The sequence below is a fragment of the Humulus lupulus genome, chromosome 2, assembly GCF_963169125.1.
Source record: "Humulus lupulus chromosome 2, drHumLupu1.1, whole genome shotgun sequence".
Lineage (NCBI taxonomy): Eukaryota > Viridiplantae > Streptophyta > Magnoliopsida > Rosales > Cannabaceae > Humulus > Humulus lupulus.
Genome location: NC_084794.1, coordinates 3892365 through 3916435, shown reverse-complemented (window position 1 = coordinate 3916435; position 24071 = coordinate 3892365).

Genomic DNA, 24071 nt, shown 5'->3' with positions numbered 1-24071 from the left:
GTCTTTTAAAATTGTTAACTTTAAGTAAAAATATAAATATTTTTTAATTGTTACGTCTTTATAATTAATTATATTTAAATATTTTTCATTGAATTAATTAGAGTACGTCAAATAAAAAATGATTATTTAATTTCAAGTAACTAGTATATTTAATCATATAGAACATTTAGCTTAACACAATTTGATGAAAATTTACTTTATAATTGTGAGAGTTAATGATATATATTAATTAGTGTTTGAATGCAAGTACATAGTTAGGTAGGCATTTTTATTTTATGAATTAATGTTTACGTACGTAAGAGGAAATGAGAGAAAGATAAAAGACTATTGTTGTCTGTTATCACCTTAAAGTATCCAATACCACATGAGGTGACGTCCTATGATTGGTTAGCGATATCTTATAATACTTATTAAATTTAAATAAGTGAGATCTGATATTAGATTGCATCAATAATAGTTTATCACATACTTGTGGTGTTAGACACCAATGATGCCCCTAAGCAATTCTCAACATAAAATGTGATAAGGCCAAAATAGGTGTTAGTTAGATATATGTAGATTGTAAATGTATACAAACATTAATAAATGACAACAAGCTATTTATTAATGTAATAAAAGCATATGATTAAAATAATTTAGATGATAAAATTAACAATATGAAATATTCATGAAGTGGAAACACTCTAATTAGTTAAGTAGTTTAGTTTAGACATATATATTATTAAAAAATTCTCATTCTCATCTATAATCATCGTTCATCGTCCTAAATAGCCTACTTCGGCGATTAGAAAAGGAAACAAATTAGACATAGTAAAATAAAATATTTCAAGAAAACTAATATTATAGCCAAAATAATGTTCCAAATAGCCAATTTTTTTACAAAATAATTATTTAAAATTTTACTTTTACTAATATTTTTCTATTAGTCAATTATGAACTTTTAAATTAAGAAAGAACAATACATATAATCTTACTATATTTAATCTAAAACTTGATATTTTTGACATACAATTATCAATTATGATAAAAAAAAAAAATAGGGATAGTACACATCTTTAAATTTTTATTTGATGACCCTTACATTTTGTTATTTTTAAATTATTTTTATAAACATCAATAATTTTTATTTTTTAAAAAGATTCAGCATTAAAATTATCAATAAAATCCCAAACGTATAGTTGTTGTATATTAAGTTAGTTAGAAGATTGAGTGTGATAAATTACTATTATTTTAAAAAAATCAAGTTATATTATAAATACACTAATTATGGCACGTTTAAAAGCTTATGAATTGACCAGAAATGGAGAACTAGTCATGTGAAAATAAAATTATTTTCAATTTGAGTCATTTTTTACAGTTGGACTAATATTAAATGCTTTTCAGTGACAGATATATATCAAATTAAAAGGTAGTTGTTGGATTTTGGCTCATACATTTACTCACCAATTGAATGGTATCTGCAGCATAAATATTTAATGTAAATATCTAATGTTTTATCTTTGTTACGGTTAAATATTTAATTTTTTATTTTTATGATAAAAATATTTAATGTTTAATATATGTTAAAGATAAATACTTAATTTTTTTTCTTTGCGACAAAAATACCTAAAATTACTAAAATATTACTTTTGTCAGTACCTCCTGTGTTGGAACAGTTAAGCATATTGAGTAAGCAAATATTTGTCACTCTGTAATCGATCAATTTTATATTTATTTTTTTAAAAAAATATTTTAAATTAGAAAAATGAATTGAAAAAATATTTTCAATTAATACAAATTTAAAAAATATATATTTTGATAACAAAAATATACATATCTAGTGAGTCAACCTTTAACAACTTCAATAGATAAGGTATTGAAAAATGTAATGTTTTAAAAACTTTAGGTATTTTTGCCGCAAAAAAAAATGATTAGGTATTTATCTTTAACAAATATTGAACATTGGGTATTTTTGCCGTAGAAATAAAAAATTAGATATTTAACTGTAATAAGTGTAAAACATTGAGTATTTATGCCGCAAATATCTATTTTTGAATTCATCACATGTACTAACACTCAAATTTATATGTTACTACACAGTACATGATAATTCTCAAGAACAAGAAGAAATACTTGACGACTGCACAACCTTTTTGTAATTTTTTTTATCTTTGATCTCCAAAGTTGACAAGACATCCTTGGTATAACCGATGTAAAAGAGTGTGGAAACATCTTTCACAATAAGGGATGAGGACGAGAACAGCTGTAAAACTGTTCACAAGTCGAGAACACTGAGAGTCCTACCGATAGAGTTAAAGTGAAGCCCCTATAAAAGCCCCTATAAGATAATTCCCCTAAATATATATATTTATACAAATAAGTGTTTGGAGGATTAGATCCCCAACCGTTGGCTTAAGACTCAAAGCCCCCACCACCCCAGCTAAAGGTGGTAGGCTTTTACTCACCAAAATTATTATTAGACATTTCAGGGATAGAATTAAAAGAACTTCAATAATATTTTTCAATGACAAGACATATGGTATATTTATTATCACATCTAAAGGGACACGTGGCATACTGTGAGAGTAGAGACAACTACATAAAGAGGTTGTCTAATCATAATTTGGAGCGTAGAAGATGTGTCTGATCGAGATCATAATGAAGATTGAGATCGAAATAATCAAAATTTGAGATTTTATACACTATTAATTTGAAGTTATATACATTGGAAACATATAAATATTGAAAAAATATCAAAATTAAAAAAAATCACATCAAATGAATAATTAGTGGAAAGTAACACATTACCATAAAATTTTATCAAAAACAATCTATTTTCCATCAATTCACATCGATTTTAACTCAAATTAAATTTCTCATAGAATCATTGATTTTAATACCCAAAATTAAGGTTTGATATAGCCATCCATTTGCATCAATTTTGTTCGAAATTCTGCAAGTTTTGGAAGAAAAAAAAAACACGAAAAAAAAAATGTACAAATGTGTTAAAAAAAAGAGTAAAGTGAAGTGAAGATTTTTGTGGGTTTAAATTGAATTTTGACAACTACTAAAAACAATTTTTATAAAAAAGTAATGATATAGTGGATTGGTACTTCGATGAGGGGAGGTGGCAGCGTTAATGGTTGTGACAGTGTTAAGGTGGTGTCTTCTTCCACCGTGGGTAGCTAAAGAGAAGAGAAGAAGTATTGGATGGATATTTTAGTTCAAATTTAATTTTAGAGCACCACACTTTAGGGGGTGTTTGGTATGAGGTTTGAGTTTGTGGGAGTAGAGTTAGAGGAGGTTTAGATTAAGAGAATGTGAAACTCAAGTGTTTAAAGGGGTTGAGATTATCCTCAAATCAAGCTAAAAAATGGGACCCACTTGGAAACACAAACCCCCAGGTCATTAAAAATAAATTTACCAAATATGAGTTAGATTTGACATTCTCATTCCCACCAAACCAAACCCCCATACCAAACACCCCCTTAGTGAAGTAGTGACCCTCTTAGCTTGGTACTTCGATGTATATTTTTGTTATCAAAATATATATTTTTTAAATTTGTATTAATTGAAAATATTTTTTAAATTTGTTGTGGTTCCCACTCTTTGGAAGTTGCATACACTAATTTTCCTCCGTAGATGTGCTAAAATGATAAATTGTCAGGATAAAAGTGCAAATATCAAATATGTAGTCGCCTAAAATCTCTATACTAATGGGCAGTGTTTGATTTAAGGATTCTATTGTAAAATAAGATTCAACATGATATATTTTGTTCCGAATTGTTGTGTATTTGATTGTAACACGAATTGTTCTTAAAAAATAAATTGAATTTTAGAGCATATTTTTTCAATAATTAATAAACCTTACATATTTTTTAAGTATGGGGGTTTGGAAGCATTTCTCTTCAAATTTCTCCTACATAAAGAGATATTAGTGTTTCTAGTGGTATTCAACACGAACAATTAAAAAGAAAAAGTTACATTTTTTCAATAATTACATTATTATTTTTAATATAACACATCATAACATTTTGGGACCATATCTAGAAAGATGAGTATATGAGTGCTTAAGTGTAGTGCCAATAATTCTAAACCACTCCTTAGATTTATAGTTAATTAAAATAAATAAATAGTATCATGTAAATAAATTAATATTCAATAATTACAGTAATTTTTTTTATAAATCATTATATAAATTTTTAATTTTTAGATATGTATTTATTGATTATGATTAGTTTAGTATTCAAAAATATTAAATAAGTCATGATAATTTAATATATATTTTTAATATAACTATCAAGAAGATGTAAACATTTAAAAGAGTTCGTATATATTATATATGTTTTTTTTTCAATAATATGTGATTATTTTCAAACCTTTTTCATTTCATGATATATCAATATTTTTATATTAACTATATATTAATGCTCTACATAGTTTCGACGAGCTAATTCATTTTTAGAGATAGCTTATTTACGAGGAATAATGATCTATGCACAAAAATATTACACCATGATATTGTTTTTTAAAATAGTGGGTCCCATCTGAAATATATATGATTGGTTAAACAGAAATTACTACGTCAGTTGTTATAATAATTTGATACATATTTTGATGCACGTATATATCATTACTCTTTTCTCAAACGTTTCCATTCCTTTCCTTTCAAGCTGTTAGTATGAGCCTGTTCAGCTGATTCCTAAGAATTCCATCTTCCCTATCTAAACACTGAATAGCCTTTGTTGCATCATCACTTTTAAGTCCCGAAGAAGCTTAAACCTTTAGTAATAATAATAAATAGTATATCACACTTCTTTTTTTTATTTTTCTGCCTATTTTGTGTACACTAGCGCACTCTTTCCTCATTCGAGTAATGATATATGTACCCAAAATATGTTCTAAAGGATTACACACAGTGATATAACACTATTTTTTAAAACAGTGAGTCACAATTTAAATAAATGTGATTAGTTAGAAAAAACGGTCACGTTACTGTATGTAATGTTTAGGTACATATTTTGGTTGTGCATATCATTGCTCTTTGTCGTGCATAGCAACTTCTTTTATCGCGAAATTCTCCTTTTTATATTTCATTATCCCTAGCACTTATTGCCTCTTTTAATTAATTATATTATTAACATGATGATTATATATAATTTAATCTTATGAAAATTTTGAAATATTGTGGGGACCCGTCCATTAATATATTTACCAAATTGCTTTTATAAATACATGTTATTATTTTTAGAACAGAAATACTAAGTTAACAACGACTTGGCTATTTGAAAGTCAATTTTAAAAATAAATTATCGAACCTTAATTTAATGTAACGATAAAAATATAAATAAAGTAGCATTAAAATATTCACATAAAATCTCCCCACCTAACATGTAGAATAATAATAATAATAATAATCCTTCTACCTAATTAATAATTAATCAGAAAGTCTTAAAATAATGTCTATTTGAAAGCCATCAGTTAAAAGTTTACTTCATGATAAAATCTATATGCCAAGTAGTATTATAAGTAACATAAAAGAAAAAGAAAAAACAAATAGATCATTTGGCATAATTAAATTGAACTTTAATAAGATGATTATTTAAAAAAAAAAAAGATTTACAAAAAGTAATTTTGGATAGGATAGTATGGCTATGGCTATAAAAATATAAATAAATAATTAAAAGAAGATTTGGACTGGAGTACACAATTTTTACTCTCTTTCGGTTTGTTTTAATGTCACTTTTAATACTCTTTTCCTAAAAATACTAAAATATCACTTTTCTTTTTCAGAATTGTGCCCTTAGTCAATCTTTTTTATTTTTATTTAATTATTTTGTAAAATGTATTTTTTATTATTTTAAACAAATTCATTTTATTTTAAAATAAATAATAAAATTCAGTAATGCATTAAGAAGGCCTAGATAAAATATTGAGAGTTTAAATAATGTGAAATTAATGTGGTCCAATCTCCAATTCTAAATATTAATAAGGTTTTTAATATCCAAAGCTTGTGGGAAGCTTTAAATTTTTAACAATAGCAAAAAAAAAAAATATTGGAAAGGGAAATCATAGCAATGTTGGGTATGTATATATAATTAGAGCTTTGTTTTAATGAGGAACATTTAATACAAATAATTTAAGAGCTTTAATTTGAGTTATTATATAAATTAGAATAATTAGCAACAAAACTCCTTTAAGTTTGCTTTTTTATACACTTAACTCTTTTTTTTTTTTTGTAGCAATAATCCCTAAATTGTTAGTCTCAAGGCAAATCTAAGCTACTAACTGTCATTGTGGACAGTTCATGTGTGCATAAGGGTACATGTGGCCCGTTTATAATGGTCCACGTTATTTATTTATTTAAATATTATAAAAATTATAAAAAAAGAATTTAAAAATTAATTAAAAAATTAAAATTAATTTAAAATTAAAAAATTAAAATTTTGTTTTCTTTCTTTTTCTTCTTTTTCTTTTCTTCTTTCTTGATCTTGATCGATCTCCCCCTCTCACTCTGCCCAGATATCTCTCTCTCTCTCTCTCTCGATCTCCCTACCTCTTTCTCTCTTGACCTCGGGACCGGAGGGGTTCGTGTCTGTGTTTCTCGAGGTCGGAGGGGAGCGTGATTTGAGTGGGCCGGAGCTGCGTTCACCGTAGCCGGAGATAAGGAGTTGGACGGGAATAAGAAGAAGAAAAAAAGAATTTTTTTTTTTATTAATTTTTAAAATTTAAAAAAAAATTATAATAGTTTTGTAATTTTAATTTTTATAATATTTAAATAAATAACATGGACCAATAGAAATGTGCCACATGTACCATTGTGTACACGTGGACTGTCCACAGTGGTAGTTAATGGACTGGAATGGATGACACCTTAGATTTACCAACAGATTGGTACTCTAGGGACTATTGTCACACAAAAAAAAACAGGAGGTTAAGTGTATAAAAAGGCAAATTTAAGGGGATTTTGCCGCCAATTACTCTATAAGCTATAGTCATTTCATACTCATTCTTTTGCCACCATAATTCTTCTTCATTCTCATGCAATTATGCTTGTTAGCAACACTAAAATAAAAGGATTTATAAGGTCATAATTCTAGTATTAGCACTGACGGATAGGGATGCATATTTTCTCCATGGGGACGGGGTCCCGTGGAGACCTGCCCCTAATAGGGTGGGGAATTCCCATCTAAATGGGGAACGGGGCGAGGACGGAGATAATTTTCAATCCCCAAATGTTAAATGAGGAAATGGCGGTGATAGCACTCCCCGCTTCGATAGGGTCATGTTTAATTTTTATATATTTTTATAATATTTTATATGTATTTATATATTTATGTATGTGTTATTGTAGTATAGTAATAATTATTTTAATATTTGGAATGTTTAGTACTTTAAATCATAAATATTGTGTAATATTTTAATTTACATATAAATTACGATTTTTATTTTAAATTTTATTTTTTAAATAAATGGGCGGGGATTCCCTACCCCGCCCCCAATGGGGAATAAGCAGGGACTAGGCGGGAATGGGGATTAAAATTATAAATGGGGACGGAGACGGGAGGAGCACTCTCTGCCAATTTTCTGTCCTGTGTAGGATAGAGCTAAAATTAATATGTAGGGAGGATAAAAAAAGATTATACTAATGTATATATAATATGTATAAGAGTAATGATATGTGCACCAAAATATTACACCAACTTACGTGACAATTTATTTTAACTAATCACATTCATTTCAGAGGGATCTATTTTTTAAAAACCAGTGTCACATCAATTGATTTAATGTTTTGGTGCACATATCATTATTGTATGTATAAAATTATAGGACAATTCTTCTATAGGGGTTTCACTTTAAGCCCTACCGGTAGGACTTTCAGTGTTTCTCGACCCGTAAACAGTTTTCGGCGCGACTTTTTTATGACCGTGTATATTGTAGCTATTTAGAGCATCCTGCAAATTTTCAGAAAATTCGGAATAGTTTACAGTACCGAAAACTAGGTTCAAACATGTTATTGCACGCATGACTAATTTTTTTTTTGCGCGTGGAAAACAACATGTTTGAACCTAGTTTTCGGTACTGTAAAATATTCGGAATTTTATGAAAATTTGCAGGATACTCTAAATAGCTACAATATACACGGTCATAAAAAAAAATCGCACCGAAAATTGTTCACAAGTTGTAAACACTAAGAGCCCTACCAGTAGGGCTTAAAGTGAAGCCTCTATTAGTGAATTCCCCTAAAATTATATAAATGCATAATAGTTTTTTTTTTTTCAATTTTAAAGGCACTACTATAAATTTATACACATATTTATTAATAAATAATGTTTTTACGAAAATATAGAGAAAAAAAATAGGAGTCATGTCCACTCCTATTCCCCTATCTCCACCATTGAGCATTAGTGACACAACAATTAAGACAGTGATCTTGAAATTGTGTATAGAATGGTTGAAAAAATAGCTAAAAAATTACTTGTTTTCTTTTTATTATTACTTCAAATAGACTAATGTCTAGCTCAATATTATTTTATTAACAGCCACATGAAGTAAAACGATAAAATTCATTAAATATTTAATGTAGAATATATTAAAATAAATTATGTTTAACTAAATTACAAAGGTGGTCTAGAGTGAGCCCTACACAAACATCACTAGCTAGTAATAAAGTATATTTTTGGGGATGCTCTAACAATTTTTTGTTTATGTTATATAAATAATATAATTTCATAGAGGTTACAAGTAAGAGTTCTAAGAAGAGAAAACATACATTTTCTTCTATATAGCATTTTTTTTTAAGTATATATAATAGCTTAACACGATTTAAAAAAATAATATAAACATATTACAAATAGCAATCTTTGGAATTGACTAGCCTTCTATAACTTAATACCTAATTACTCTATTATAGATGTCTCACAATGGGAGAGCTTCATCATTAATACCTTAATTACCTTATTTGGAAATTCTTGAAAACTTGATTACCTTACTACAAATTTCATTATCTTGCTAATTCATGATGTGAATTTGATTCACATTTAATTTGCTGTTATGATCAATAACAGCTCATAAGAACCAGACATTCAAACATGAATTAGAATTAAAACTTAAACCAGAAAAATAAACAAAAATAGAACTTAGCTCGAAATCCAAATGGCAGCAAGAATGAATTCTTTATTGATCATCAGCACATTACAATCAAAGTTCTTGAACTCACAACTCTCATCAATGGTACATTACACCAATTACAAAATCCTCACCTGAGGTACCCTTGATCTGAAACACAAGGGACCTGTACAACCCTCCTTTCACTCACAGAAAAATTACACTTTGAGAAGAAGAGAGAAAAATTCTAAAACAGAGAGAGACAATTCTTAGTGCTGAGATATCTCCCGAGATGGTGTGTTGATGACTATTTATAGACATTGAGTTAGTTGAGCTGAGAGAATAGCTAACTAACCAATTGAATGACTAAAAAGAATAAATTGCTGACATGGCCATCTGTTTTTGTGAGCTAATTCTCCAACAATTCATAACATTAAATTCATTGATTTAATATTCTTCCCATAATTTTTTCCATGACAAACAAAGCTTAACCACAAAATAAGTCCAAAAACATAAAAGAAAGAGTGTTGCTAATAAATACTTTAAGGTGTCCAACACCACATGAGGCGACTCTTCACAATTGGTTAGCGATGCTCCATATTTATTATTGAACTAAATTGTGTAAGTCTCGATATTAAATTATACCAATAACAATATGCTAACTTCATATGGTATTGGACACCACTAGTTCTCCTTAGCATTTATTTACAAAAAATAGTCATTGATAGACTTAGCTTAGCCTACCTTTACCTAACAATTATGATGTATGAAATGACCTATAACCGATATATTTGAAATTTAACCTTGATGCAACTAAATGATCGTTTACTATAATCATTGTAGTATAGAAGAAAAAAAATGGGCATTAAAGAACTAAGTCCAAAGCCTAACAAAGTAGGCTCAGCCAAAATTCAATTATAGCTACAAAAGGCAACCCAAACACAAATTATAATTCCCATACAATAACAAGTATGCTTTACAAAATTGAATCTTTATTTTCTCTTCAAAAAAAAAAAAAAAACCATCTTTATTCCATATAAAGATTCAAACTCCAAACCTCTCTTTTGACTAATTTTTGTCAGAAAAATGCAAGCTTCTATCTAGAGTTGGGTGAAGTACAATGATAAAGGTTGTGGTACAAGTCATGCCTTCCTATACTGTGACAGGCTTTAGATTTCCAATATTTGTGTGTATAGAGATGAATAAAGTATAAGAAGATCATTTTCTTGCCCTTAAGTTGTGAGAAGAGTTGTGTGACACCCTAATCAATTGTGATGGAAATGGGCTTAAGAGATTTAAGGGCATGATGAACCAAGCTTTCTTGGTGAAACTTGCTTGGTTTATGATTTGTGACATAAACAGATTAGCATAGGGGTGTCTCTTTTGTTAGGATAGGTAGTTAGAAGTCGGTACTGAAAAATTGCACTTAGACATCGAACACGAGACATCAGTTCTTGTCTCGTGCTAAAAATGAACATCTAACATCAGTTGTCCCATGTAATAAGAGATCGCAGCGATTCTTGTGGCACTAATCTCTCGTTCATCTTTTTATATATATATATTATTAATACTCTATTAAAATGCCCTATTAACAAATATTTTTATTATTTAAAATTTTATGATGTCTTTATATATTTAATATTTTAAACTAATTAATTATGTGCATTACATGAGACATTGATTCTAGTTAATTAGTTAGTTTATTAAAGTATGATGATGTATAGTTTGATGTTAATACAATTTAGAAAGTTAGTAACTCAATTTGGTAAACAAAATAAGAAATTTAGTTGATTAGAAAATATACTCTATTTAAACTATAACAGGCTATTCTAAGTTAATTGAGCACTCTATATATTATGTATGGTTTTATTTGTTTTGGGAATTTTCTTCATCTAAGAGATTTAGTTCAATATATAGAGAAAATTCTGTCGAAATTTAGTTAGAAACGACAATTTATTTATACTATCTATTAGTTTTAGTATTAGATTATTCAATTACTTAATGTATATCTAATTAATACTTATACCGAAATTAACTTTAAGTTCTAACTTTTGAAATTGAATTTGTGTAGTTTTATAGGAGGATGACATATATCATTGAGGAGATCAATGAGACAAGGAATGAATGGTCATAGAAGCTTACTAAGTGAATGTGTTAGCTATAGGGTAACTTTAATCATCTATGTACGCCCTGGATTTCCCACGAGCTGTTTAGCAGGACGATCCTCGGACTAAACATGATTTAGCCCGAGGCTCCCACAGGCCAGAGGCTTTATCTTCAGGACGGGCCCTTTCTAGCTCGAGGGGATGGAGTTTCCTGCTCATCATGCTGTTCCAGGAGCTGGGAACAACATCCGACGACCACTGAAGGATCAGCTCGGGTTATGGATTGCTCCGGTAGCGAGCTTCTCAGGAAGCTCTGACCCTATGGGAAGTCAACACGCAAGATAAACGTGCATAATCCTGCCATCACGTGTCCGATATCCCCCTGACTTCTCGGACACGCCGCAGGAACGTGCGTATTCAGACACCCACGGATGGGTTGGGCCGTGCGGCCCATTATCTCCTTCCATACTGATTAGACCACACTTGTGTGTCAGGTTTAGGAAGTAATCATGAATATCACAGACTTGATATGACAAATGGTAAGGTCACGGGATGACCTCCCTACCAATTTCCAGGTGCCTTCTCCTATAAATATGGAGACCCTGGGAATTGATAGGGGTTGGAAAAAATAGTCTTGTAAGAACTATATATTTTGTAAACCAATTACCCAGAAAAGATCAATAATATTGACTAGTGGAGTAGAAGGATTTTAACCTTCGAACCACTTAAAAAACGTGTTTAGGGTCACCTAGTTCTTCTCACAAAGATTTCATATCTGCGGCGGTTCTACTTTTAAGTACTAATCTCTTTCTCTTCTTCTCTTAATTACCTGTTGCCGAAGAACCGCGTCAACAGTTTGGTGCTTTCATTGAGAGAGAATCCAATTAGTACTACCACAAACATACAACTATGGTGACCACTCGATCCAAACATGGCAACGAGACAGAACAGCATGATGGGCAGGAGGCCCGCCATGCTGCCCTCCCCGAGGAGCAAGTTCCTGAAGTCCAGCAAAGGCCAGGAAAGCAGCCGGCCGGCCAAGACGACACTGGTAGTTCGACGCCCCGGCCACCTAATCCGAATCCAGGTTATTATACTGCGGTGGAGATGGAGAATGCTCAACTGAGGAGCCAGCTAGCAGCAGCTGGACAGCAAATCCAGGATATTCTGAGTCGACTACCCCCTCTCACAACCAACGGTAACGTTGGAAAGAGGCAAGGCGAGGCTCCTAAGTCTCGCCGGAGTAATCGATCCAGGCATAGCCGTTCGGGTAGACTCCCTGCAGCCAACTCCACCCCTTCATCACGCCATCAAGAGGCGAACTTCAGGGAAATGCCTCAGACCGAACTGCAGCAGTACAGCCGTTCGGTTAGGACATCAACCCCTAGCTCTCAGCCTTCCTCGAGGACACCCAGAAGAGATAGGGGAAATTCCCAAAGGAGGGCCGAGGAGATCCGGAGACGTCAGTCCGTCCCCGAAGAGCGTCCAGTTCCTCATCCAGATCGCCCAGCGCGAAACCATCAAGCTGGCAGGGCCGAGAGGCCCCCACCAAATTTAGTCCGTCCAGACGGCACTAGGATCGCCTCTCCGGTCAGACATCCTCCTTCTCCCATCAGATATCCGTCTCCTCAAACCATCCGAGACATCCCGGCCTACATAAATAGTAGGAGAGACCCGCCATCGGCCGGGCCTTCCCGGCGCAGCAGGGTGCCGGGGGAAGGATCAGGTCGGAACCGCCAAAGACGCACATCGAGCCTGTCCAGCAGGAGTCACTGGACCGGTAGTGCACGGAGTGATCTTTCGGGAGGAGACCTGCGACAGCGACTAAGTTCAGCACAAAGTCACCATAATACCCAGGGAGGCGACCTTCGAGATCGCCTCAACTCTCACAGAGAGGATCGAGTTAGGGATGGTAGCCAGGCCCGCTCAGTTGGGGTCCGATCCGAAGTACGTAATGGCGGGAATGTCCCAAATGACCTATCTCCAGATAGGAGGGGCAATAACCCGCCTAATATGTACAACGGGTCCGGAGCTGTTGAACAGCCCCGGAATAACCCAGGATCTCAGGACAAAACCTTAGAGCGCTTAACTCAAATGGAGGAGCTGATGAAGAAGCTCCTGTCAGAGAAAGAAAAAGACGAATATGATTCAGGGGATGAGATGGAGCTCTTCGCCCCCAACATAGCAGCAACGGCATACCCTTCTGGCTTTCGTATGCCTCACTTGTCAAAGTTCAACGGGGATGGAGACCCATCTGACCACTTAGGGATGTTCAACACCCTAATGATGGCTCATAACATCGGGCCAGAGCTTCGTTGCTTGATCTTTCCTTCCACCCTAACTGGACCTGCCAGGCAGTGGTTCAAACAAAGTAAAAGGCAGTCAATCAGCTCCTGGAAGACCTTTTCGGCTGACTTCAAGAGGGCATTCCGCGCCTCTCAGGCCGCCAGGGTCCAGGCCGACTCCCTAGCTAACGTGAGACAGCAACCTGGAGAAACGCTAAAAGCCTACTTGAGCAGATTTGCAAATGTCGCTGCTCGAGCCAGAGATGCCGACGACAGCTCCAAACTCATGGCTATGAGGACTGGGATCCTAGTAGGCGGAGATCTGTGGAAGGATATTCAAAGGAGGGGGGTCAGCTCAGTTAGTGAATTCCTTAACAGAGCCCAAGAATGGATAAACTTGGAGGAAGCTGAAGCTTCAGCCGCGGGGACCAGCCAGGTCCTCGAGAAGCCCGCTGGGGCGGGAACAGAGATCGTAGTAGCGACTCCCGACGTCACGCAGAGCAACCAGCCCGGTGGCGGCAAAAGAAAAGGAAATGGTGAAAACGTCCAGCACGGTCAAAAGAAGAATAAGTCCGTGGATAAATTCAAGCCCGTGTTCACAGCGTATACCGAGCTCACCCAAACCAGAGAGAATATTTTCCTGGCCAACGCTACGCGAGTCCCCTGGAAAAGACCGGAGCCAATAAAGCACCCTAAGGGAAAGAGAGACGCTTCCAAATTCTGCCGTTTTCATAACGACGTCAGGCACAATACCGACGACTGCAGGCACCTCAAAGATGAAATCGAGACTCTCATCCGAGCAGGTCCGTTGGCGCAATACTCGCGGAACAGGGTCCCCACAGGTCGACCCGCTCCGGAGATCCCAGCCAGTCAACCTGGACCTCGAGTAGATCAGGACGTCCCTCCCCCCGTGGTCGAGGGAGAGATTTCCACCATCTCTGGAGGGCCACACATGGCTGGCACGAGCAGAGGCACCCAGAAGAGGTACATAAATGAGTTGAAGGCCCACAATGGAGGGGAGTTCGTCCCGGAACAGCGTCAATCAAAACAACAAAGATTAGAGAAACAACCAGTCACTTTCACGGAGGAGGACGCGGGCCATGTCCAATTCCCTCATAACGATCCCTTGGTCGTAGCAGTCCAGCTCGCCAACCGGAGAGTAAGGAGGGTGTTAGTGGACAATGGGAGCTCGGTGAATCTCCTATTCCGTTCAACCTTAGAAAAAATGGGTCTGACCGTCTCCGAGCTAAAGGCAACCTCGATGATGCTATATGGTTTTTCAGGCGAAGGGTCAGCAGCGATAGGAACGATCGAGCTGGTGATCACCCTGGGCGACGAGTCCCGAACAGTGTCCAAACTGCTCGAATTCGTAGTCATTGACTGCTCCGCTGCCTACAATGCAATTTTGGGCCGACCAACGCTCGTTGCTTTCGAAGCCATCACATCCGTCCGGCACCTCGCCATGAAGTTCCCTACTTCGACAGGGGTCTGCACTATCAAGGGCGATCAGCTCGCTGCCAGGGAATGCTACAGCATTTCCATGAAGGGAAAATCTAAACCCGGGCAGGTGGCGATGGCCATTCAGGATGAAGAGGAATCGCAGGGACCCAAGGCGGCCCCTGAGATTGAAAAACCTCGGGTTTCCGAAGACGAAAAGCTCGCCTTAAGCGAGGACATTGACCCCCGAGTAGGCGAGGACAGGTCCGAGCTCCAAGCTATTGAAGATCTCGAGGAGGTAGGCATCGATGAACAAAACCCTTCACGGACGGTGAAGCTCGGAAAGAACCTCTGCGATAGAAGAAAGGCGGATCTGACCGCGTTTCTGAAAAAGAACCTAGACGTATTCGCATGGTCGCACGAGGACATGATAGGGATCAGTCCGAGCGTAATCATGCACACGCTCCACCTAGACAAAAGCGTCCCTGCAAAGTCTCAAAAGCAGAGGCGTTTAGGGACAACCCGAGCCGAGGCCCTTGAAGAAGAAGTGGCCCGGCTCAAAAAATGTGGCTTTATCCGCGAAGCCAGATTTCCCATTTGGGTTGCCAATCCCGTGTTAGTTCCAAAGCCCAATGGCAAGTGGCGGACCTGTATTGATTTTTCCGACCTGAATAAAGCCTGCCCCAAGGATTGCTTTCCGTTGCCGAGGATCGATCAACTGGTGGATGCCACGGCGGGGCACGAGCTCATGTCCTTCATGGACGCGTACTCGGGCTACAATCAGATCGCGATGAATCCAGCAGACCAGGATCACACCAGCTTCATGACCCCGACTAATGTCTATTGCTATAAGGTCATGCCGTTCGGTCTAAAGAACGCCGGAGCTACCTACCAAAGGCTGGTAAATAGAATGTTCGCGGATCAGATCGGGAAGAACATGGAAGTGTACGTCGATGATATGCTTGTCAAGTCAAAGACTGCCACCAACCACGTTGCCGACCTGGAAGAATGTTTTAACATACTGCGAGAATATGGCATGAGGTTGAATCCTCAGAAATGCACTTTCGGTGTCGCATCGGGGAAGTTCTTGGGTTTCATAGTCAATACCCGAGGAATCGAGGCAAATCCCGACAAGATCAGGTCACTGCTCGAGCTTCCATCCCCCAGGTCGCGGAAAGATGTCCAAGGACTCACAGGAAGGGTGGCGGCACTGAACCGGTTCATTTCCAAATCGACCGACAAGTGCCTGCCTTTCTACAACCTGCTCCGCGGAAACAAGAAGTTCGAATGGACAGTAGAGTGCGAGGGCGCATTCCTCGACCTAAAAACGCACCTGGCTGAGCCACCTGTGCTATCAAAGCCCAGGGTAGGAGAACCTCTTTTCCTCTACATGGCCGTGACTGAGGACGCAGCTAGTGCCGTTTTAGTGCGAGAAGAGGACCGGGCTCAGAAACCGGTTTATTACATCAGCAAGAGACTCCTCGGAGCTGAGTCAAGGTACCCGTTGATGGAAAAGCTGGCGTTCTGCCTAATCACGGCCTCGCGAAAACTCAGGCCATACTTCCAGTCCCACTCTGTACACGTCATGACCGATCAGCCTCTAAGGCAGGTTTTGCAAAAGCCTGAAGCCTCGGGACGCTTGCTAAAGTGGGCGGTCGAACTCAGTCAGTTCGAGATTTTCTATACTCCCCGAACTACCATAAAAAGTCAAGCCTTGGCCGACTTCGTGGCAGAATGCGCAGGATTCCGTGAGATCCCATCGGAAGATTCACAGTAGCTCACATCCTCAGGCTCATCGTGGAGGATCTTCGTTGATGGCTCATCTAACGAGAACGGCTCCGGGGCCGGAATCATTCTGATATCCCCAGAAGGACATAGATTCCATTCGGCGCTGAGGTTCGGGTTCAAGGCGTCCAACAACGAGGCAGAGTACGAGGCCTTGTTAGCCGGACTTAGGATAGCTAGCGAGCTAAAGGCAAGCTCTGTCCAGTGCTTCAGCGACTCCCAGCTCGTGGTGAATCAGGTCTTAGGCGAGTATCAGGCGCGGGGTCCCAAGATGGCCTCTTATTTGGCTAAGGTAAAATCCGAATTGTCTACGTTTGGGCAAGGGTCGATCGAGCAGATACCTCGGGAGCAGAACGCCAATGCAGATGCTCTCGCCAAGCTCGCCACCTCGGGGGAGGCAGAAACCCTGGGGTTGGTGCCAATTGAGTTCTTGGACAAACCAAGCATAGACGGAGATCGAGCGGATATCGAGATGATTGACATCAGGCCGACCTGGATGACTCCCATTGTTGAGTACCTCGTCGAGGGCAAGTTACCCGAAGGGCGCAACGACGTACGGCGAGTCCTTTATCAAGCTCCGAGATATACGCTAGTCGAGGGGGTGTTGTACTGACGTGGGCATTCATTACCTCTCCTCCGGTGTGTTCTTCCAAGTGAGGCGAAGGCCATCCTGCAGGAAGTTCATGACGGATTCTGCGGAGATCACACTGGGAGGCAAAGCCTGGCCTTGAAGATCCTTCGGCAGGGTTTTTACTGGCCGACTCTGTCCAAAGACTCGATCTCATACGTAAAAAAGTGCGACAAATGTCAGCGGTTCGCCGCGGTTGCACGAGCACCCCCGACCGAGCTAAAAATGATATCGTCTCCCTGGCCCTTCGCCATTTGGGGCATAGATCTAATAGGCGCCCTGCCCACCGGAAAGGGCGGGGTCCGTTACGCCGTGGTAGCCATTGACTACTTCACAAAGTGGGCCGAAGCAGAGCCGTTGGCGACAATAACATCGAAAAAGGTGCTAGACTTCGTGGTTAAAAGCATCGTTTGTCGATTCGGCCTACCCAAAAAGATCGTTTCCGACAATGGCACTCAATTTGACAGCGACCTGTTCACCGAATTTTGCGAAAAGAACGGAATTGTGAAAAGTTTCTCATCCGTGGCCTATCCCCAGGCGAACGGCCAGGTCGAAGCTGTCAATAAAACTCTGAAGGCAAGCCTCAAGAAGAGGCTAGATGAGGCAAAGGGGATCTAGCCAGAACAGCTCCCCCAAGTTCTGTGGGCCTATAGGACCTCACATCGGACTCCCACGGGTCACACTCCTTTCTCCCTAACCTTTGGAAGTGAAGCGGTCCTCCCCGTGGAGGTAAAGGTCCTATCGCACAGGGTCCGGTCCTACGAACAGAACAAGAACCACGAGCTCCTATGCCACTCCTTAGACTTGATGGATGAGAGGCGAGAGGATTCACAACTCCAGCTCGCCCATTATCAACAGAAAATCACTCGCTACTTCAACGCTAAGGTCAAAAGACGTGCCTTTAGCGTCGGCGATTTGGTCTTGAGGAGAGTTTTCCTGGCCGGGAAAGATCCCAAAGATGGGGTTCTGGGACCAAGCTGGGAAGGACCATACCAGGTCATCGAAGTCATCAAAGAAGGGACGTATAAATTAGCTCGACTTGGTGGAGGGGCGGTCCCGCGGACTTGGAATGCAATCCACCTAAAGAAATATTATCAATAAACATGTGTAAGACCTAGAAGGTCACCTCCCATGTATAAATAAAATATCCAGGTCTCCTTAACGACTTAGGTGTTAATTTTTATCTATGGATAAGAGTTATCACAAACTAAGTCCTATCCTGGTCTTAACCAGGTCATAAAACTTAGAAGTTAGCTAAAATTTGTTGACCGAGGTTCTTCTGTAAAGAGCCCGGGATACGGATAAAAGTTGACACGAACTAAGTTTTTTGAAAATAAGCTCCTGGTCTTAACCAGGTCATAAAACTTAGAAGTTAGCTAAAATTTGTTGACCGAGGTTCTTCTGTAAAGAGCCCGGGATACGGATAAAAGTTGACACGAACTAAGTTTTTTCAAAATAAGCTCCTGGTCTTAACCAGGTCATAAAACTTAGAAGTTAGCTAAAATTTGTTGACCGAGGTTCTTCTTTAAAGAGCCCGGGATACGGATAAAAGTTGACACGAACTAAGTTTTTTCAAAATAAGCTCCTGGTCTTAACCAGGTCATAAAACTTAGAAGTTAGCTAAAATTTGTTGACCGAGGTTCTTCTTTAAAGAGCCCGGGATACGGATAAAAGTTGACACGAACTAAGTTTTTTCAAAATAAGCTCCTGGTCTTAACCAGGTCATAAAACTTAGAAGTTAGCTAAAATTTGTTGACCGAGGTTCTTCTTTAAAGAGCCCGGGATACGGATAAAAGTTGACACGAACTAAGTTTTTTCAAAATAAGCTCCTGGTCTTAACCAGGTCATAAAACTTAGAAGTTAGCTAAAATTTGTTGACCGAGGTTCTTCTTTAAAGAGCCCGGGATACGGATAAAAGTTGACGCGATCTGAGTTTTTTCAAAATAAGCTCCTGGTCTTAACCAGGTTAGAAAACTTAGGAGTGAACTAGAAAATTGTTGAACGCGGATCTTATTTAAAGAGCCCGGGATACGGATAAAGTTAACTCGAACTACGTTCATAAAAATAAAGAGATAAATTATGACCAAATACATGAAAATATATATGTAAAACTGGTTGAGCAAATTGTCTCGAGGCGGAAACGCCTCACATAAAAAAGAGAATTACAATAAAAAAAAAAAAGAGTTCAAAATACGAAAACAAGAAGCATCCTAAGCCCCATCAGCTGGCCCTTTGGAGGTCGCGGTCTCACCCTGCTCCGCCGCGGCAGAGGCCTCTCCAGTCTCCGATGGAGGAGCCTCCTTATTCAGGCGGGCTTGAAGCCGCGGCAACAGGAATGCCCAGAGGTCCGGCGGCATGAAGGAGAAGTCCGCGTCCGGATTGTGGGACCAGCAGTGATAGAATAGGTCCTGTAAGGACTGCTCCGACACGACCCGCTCGTCTTTCAGGGCGGTCTGGGAGGTCTGGACTTCGGCCTTCGCCACCTCAAGGTCTGCCCGCGATGCGGCCAGGGAGTTTTTAAGCTCTAGGTTCTCGGAGCGAAGCTTCTCTAGCTCGGATGCGGCCAGGGAGCGTTTAAGCTCTTGGTTCTCCGAGCGGACCTTCTCTAGCTCGGCTTTTGAGGCCGCCAAGGCGTCTCTCGCCTCCTGAGACTCCTGGAGGGCAGTCTGGCGATCTGCTTCCAAGCCCTCGAGCTGGGCCTTGGTCCTGACGATGCCTCTATAGGCGGCAGCCATGCCCTGCAAGAAAAGAGTGACAAATTAGCAAGCTGGAAGGAGAAAAGCGGCGTGTGAGTGTCAAAGCCTTAGAAGAAGGGGGCACTTTACCGTTAAAGTCATGTCCATAGCGGACTCTATAACTCGGACCGGGCTCGTTGTTTCGATGGCCCGGAGCTCCTTCTCCCTGATATTGTAATAGTGGCTGACGGCGTAGCTGGCCGACTCGTACACCGTACCCCGGAATGCTTCGGGCATCTTCTCCAGAGCCCGGGGGTCGACCGGGATACGCACGTCCGGGGCTGCCGCGGCCAGATTCCCGACCTCTATTACCCCGTCCTGGGCGGCCAGTGGAGATCGTTGGGGTGGCGGATGCATGAGTCCTGTCCTGGCGACAGGGAGGTTCGCCCCCGCGACCTGGGATGACGGGTCTCTCCCCTTCTCCGTAGCTGGGGATTTGGTGGAGACCCCGGTCGAGCTCTTGGACTCGCGAAGCCTCTTTAACCTCGGCCCCGCTGGGGGATTCCCACCAAACACAACGCCCCGCAGACTATTCCCGGGCTGAGACATCTCTTCTGCCAAAGAGCAAAAAACACGGTTATCAGCAATCATACAGAAATAAAGGCAATAAGAAAGCAAATACTAAGGGAGCCCTACCCCCCGAGCTGGAAGAGCCTAGGACGATTATCTCACGAACTGGCGAAGGTTCTAGGTCCAGTTCTGAATCGGGGCTGGACTCTTCTACGTACTGCCTAATCCCCGGAGCGTAGACGCCCCTCTGGAGCGCAGGCCACGTGCGTAAATTGGTCCCATACTCCTCAAAAATGGCCGACCTAAAGGCTAGGGTATTATCTACTACTACGGTACCCTTGGGCCGACTCTCTTGGTTGTCCAGCACGAGCTGGTCAACGCAGTGGAGCAGAAGCGTGTCCAGGTCCGGATTCCTTGGGTGACGATGGACGAGCTGCCTAGGGTTGAACCTAACCAGCCGGGGGTCTGCAGTGGCCCTATCTACGTTCTTAAATAAGTAAAAGTTACCTTGACCGGAAGGACCCGCGGCTGCTCCGGATTGGGCCCTCTCCTCGATCATCCCCTGGGCGACCTCCAAGCTCCTCTTCCTGTTCCTCACCAGAGGAACTTCCTCACCTTCTTCCTCGCCTTCGTCATCTGCGACCTCCTCCGCGACGATCGGCCTGTTGTCGCGGGCTGGGGGAGGCCCCCGGGGCCTTTTCAAATTCAAAGTCTGATTTGGGAAAATCAGCTTGCAGAATACCATCGTCTCGTCCGTCACGAGCACGCGGTAGTCTTTCTCACTGGGAGGCAGGTTCGTCAGTGTGTCGTATTGACCCCCGAGGGTCACGGACTTTTCGGTCCTCGAGTAGATGGCTGCAAGGTTGGTTGAAATCAGAATTGGAATAAGGGACGAGCTAAAATAAGATAACCGTTAAAAGGCGAGCTAAATGGAGGATTACTTACGAGGGCGGTTGAAATAATGATGATCGCAGTTTCGGAACCCAGTAGACATAAAAAACTGGTCTTTGAAGTCGTTTGGATGGCTCGGCAGCTCGATCACTGCTGCTGTGTTAGGGAAGCGGGTTAAGTAATAGAACTCGTCGCCTCGCCCCCGCTGGTCCGGGCTGGCTTTGAGGCAGAAGAAATACAAGATATCAGCAGGAGTGGGGACCTCCCACTCATGCTTTTGGAACAAATACCTCAGTCCCGCCAGCAGACGGTAGGAATTGGGGGGGAGCTGAAATGGGGCCAACCCCACGTAGTTCAGAAAATCAGCAAAATACTGATCCAGGGGGAGGAAGGCCCCTGCCTTGAAGTGTTCCCCGCTCCAGGCCGCGAACGACTCGTCGAGCGGCGTGCAACTCCTCTCCCCATCCGCAGCAGGTCGGGCGATCACGGAGGTCTTCCCCAGAGGAATGTTGTGGTTAAGGAAGATTTTGGTGATCTTTGCCTGGCTGGTTATCTTCGAGACGATTCTCTCCGCCTCGAAAAACGCGTCAGGAGCCACCTCGGCCTGCTTCTCCACCGCCGGTCCAAAGTGAGGAATTGGTGAGCTGGTCACCACCGCCTTTCCTTTATCCTTCTGGGAGGCCGAACTTCCCACATTCTTCTGTGGCAGATTTCTCTTTGGAGCCATCTGGTCGCCTATCGAACAAAAGAAAACACTTTAGAAAAGGCGACCCAAGCAGGAGAGTGAGGCAAGCATTAAGTACACGAGCTGGGGTAAGCCCAGCCCGTGGAGAGTGGTGCCACGCGTTCCAAGGAACACGCGCCTATGCCCTCAACAGATCCCAGATTACTCGGAATTCGTGTGTCAGATGGCTCAGAGTAAGAAAAAAAAATTTTTGCCTTGGGGGGAAAGTTTCAACAGGCAAGGCGTGGCAAAACCGCTTTTAAGGCGTATTCCCTAAGCTACCCGGTTTTTGCACCCAAAGTTCCTACGGATCCTACCAGAAATTGTTCCTAAGAAAGAATCATGGAACCCATGTTCTAAGGCGATGTCCCATGGCAAATGTGCCCTAATCAAAGAAGGGCCATCACCCTCCATATCCACGCGACCCAGAAAACCTCTGCATGTGGCTACAGTAAAAAAATTTACCTAGGCTACAGTGGCATGCGTTCAAAAATAAACAGGGACAGAAGACTTACAGTATAGGGTTGGATGGTGAGCGGGTTTGCTGCGCTGGTAGGAGCTTCGTTGGCACAGTAGTCTCCAAGGCCTTGAAGGAACTCGCACGCTTAAGCTTCGTGAACGGAGAAGATGAGAGCAATGGAAATGAGGGTTTTGCTCTTCGGAAGGTCAGAGAGAAAAGAAGGAAATTTGAGAGGTTCTGAATGGTAAGGTGGTCCGTGCGTGGGATGACCACCCCCTTTTTATACAAGGGGGGATCACGTGTAAAAGGCTCCTGGGAGACCCTCCACTCGAAATGTGAAACGACGGCTGGACAGTAGGCTAGGCCATTTAATGCGGTTCTCGTAGAATGTACCGTCGCCACCCACGGCGTTCCACGTATCAGACGCATGCGAAAAGCATGGAATGCGAAGGGTTGTGGGAGAAGTCTAAAAGCTCCAACTGTGGTCTCCCATGTCTGACGTCATGGACCACGAGCAGGAGCTTGGGGGGCAGATGTACGCCCTGGATTTCCCACGGGCTGTTTAGCAGGACGATCCTCGGACTAAACATGATTTAGCCCGAGGCTCCCACAGGCCAGAGGCTTTATCTTCAGGACGGGCCCTTTCTAGCTCGAGGGGATGGAGTTTCCTGCTCATCATGCTGTTCCAGGAGCTGGGAACAACATTCGACGACCACTGAAGGATCAGCTCGGGTTATGGATTGCTCCGGTAGCGAGCTTCTCAGGAAGCTCTGACCCTATGGGAAGTCAACACGCAAGATAAACGTGCATAATCCTGCCATCACGTGTCCGATATCCCCCTGACTTCTCGGACACGCCGCAGGAACGTGCGTATTCAGACACCCACGGATGGGTTGGGCCGTGCGGCCCATTATCTCCTTCCATACTGATTAGACCACACTTGTGTGTCAGGTTTAGGAAGTAATCATGAATATCACAGACTTGATATGACAAATGGTAAGGTCACGGGATGACCTCCCTACCAATTTCCAGGTGCCTTCTCCTATAAATATGGAGACCCTGGGAATTGATAGGGGTTGGAAAAAATAGTCTTGTAAGAACTATATATTTTGTAAACCAATTACCCAGAAAAGATCAATAATATTGACTAGTGGAGTAGAAGGATTTTAACCTTCGAACCACTTAAAAAACGTGTTTAGGGTCACCTAGTTCTTCTCACAAAGATTTCATATCTGCGGCGGTTCTACTTTTAAGTACTAATCTCTTTCTCTTCTTCTCTTAATTACCTGTTGCCGAAGAACCGCGTCAACAATCTATATATTTTGAAATTCTCTTATTTGGATTAAATTAATTGATTAATTCAAATAATTAATCCAAGGATGTATGTAAAACCACGTTTTAACAGATTGCGGAAATGCTTAAAC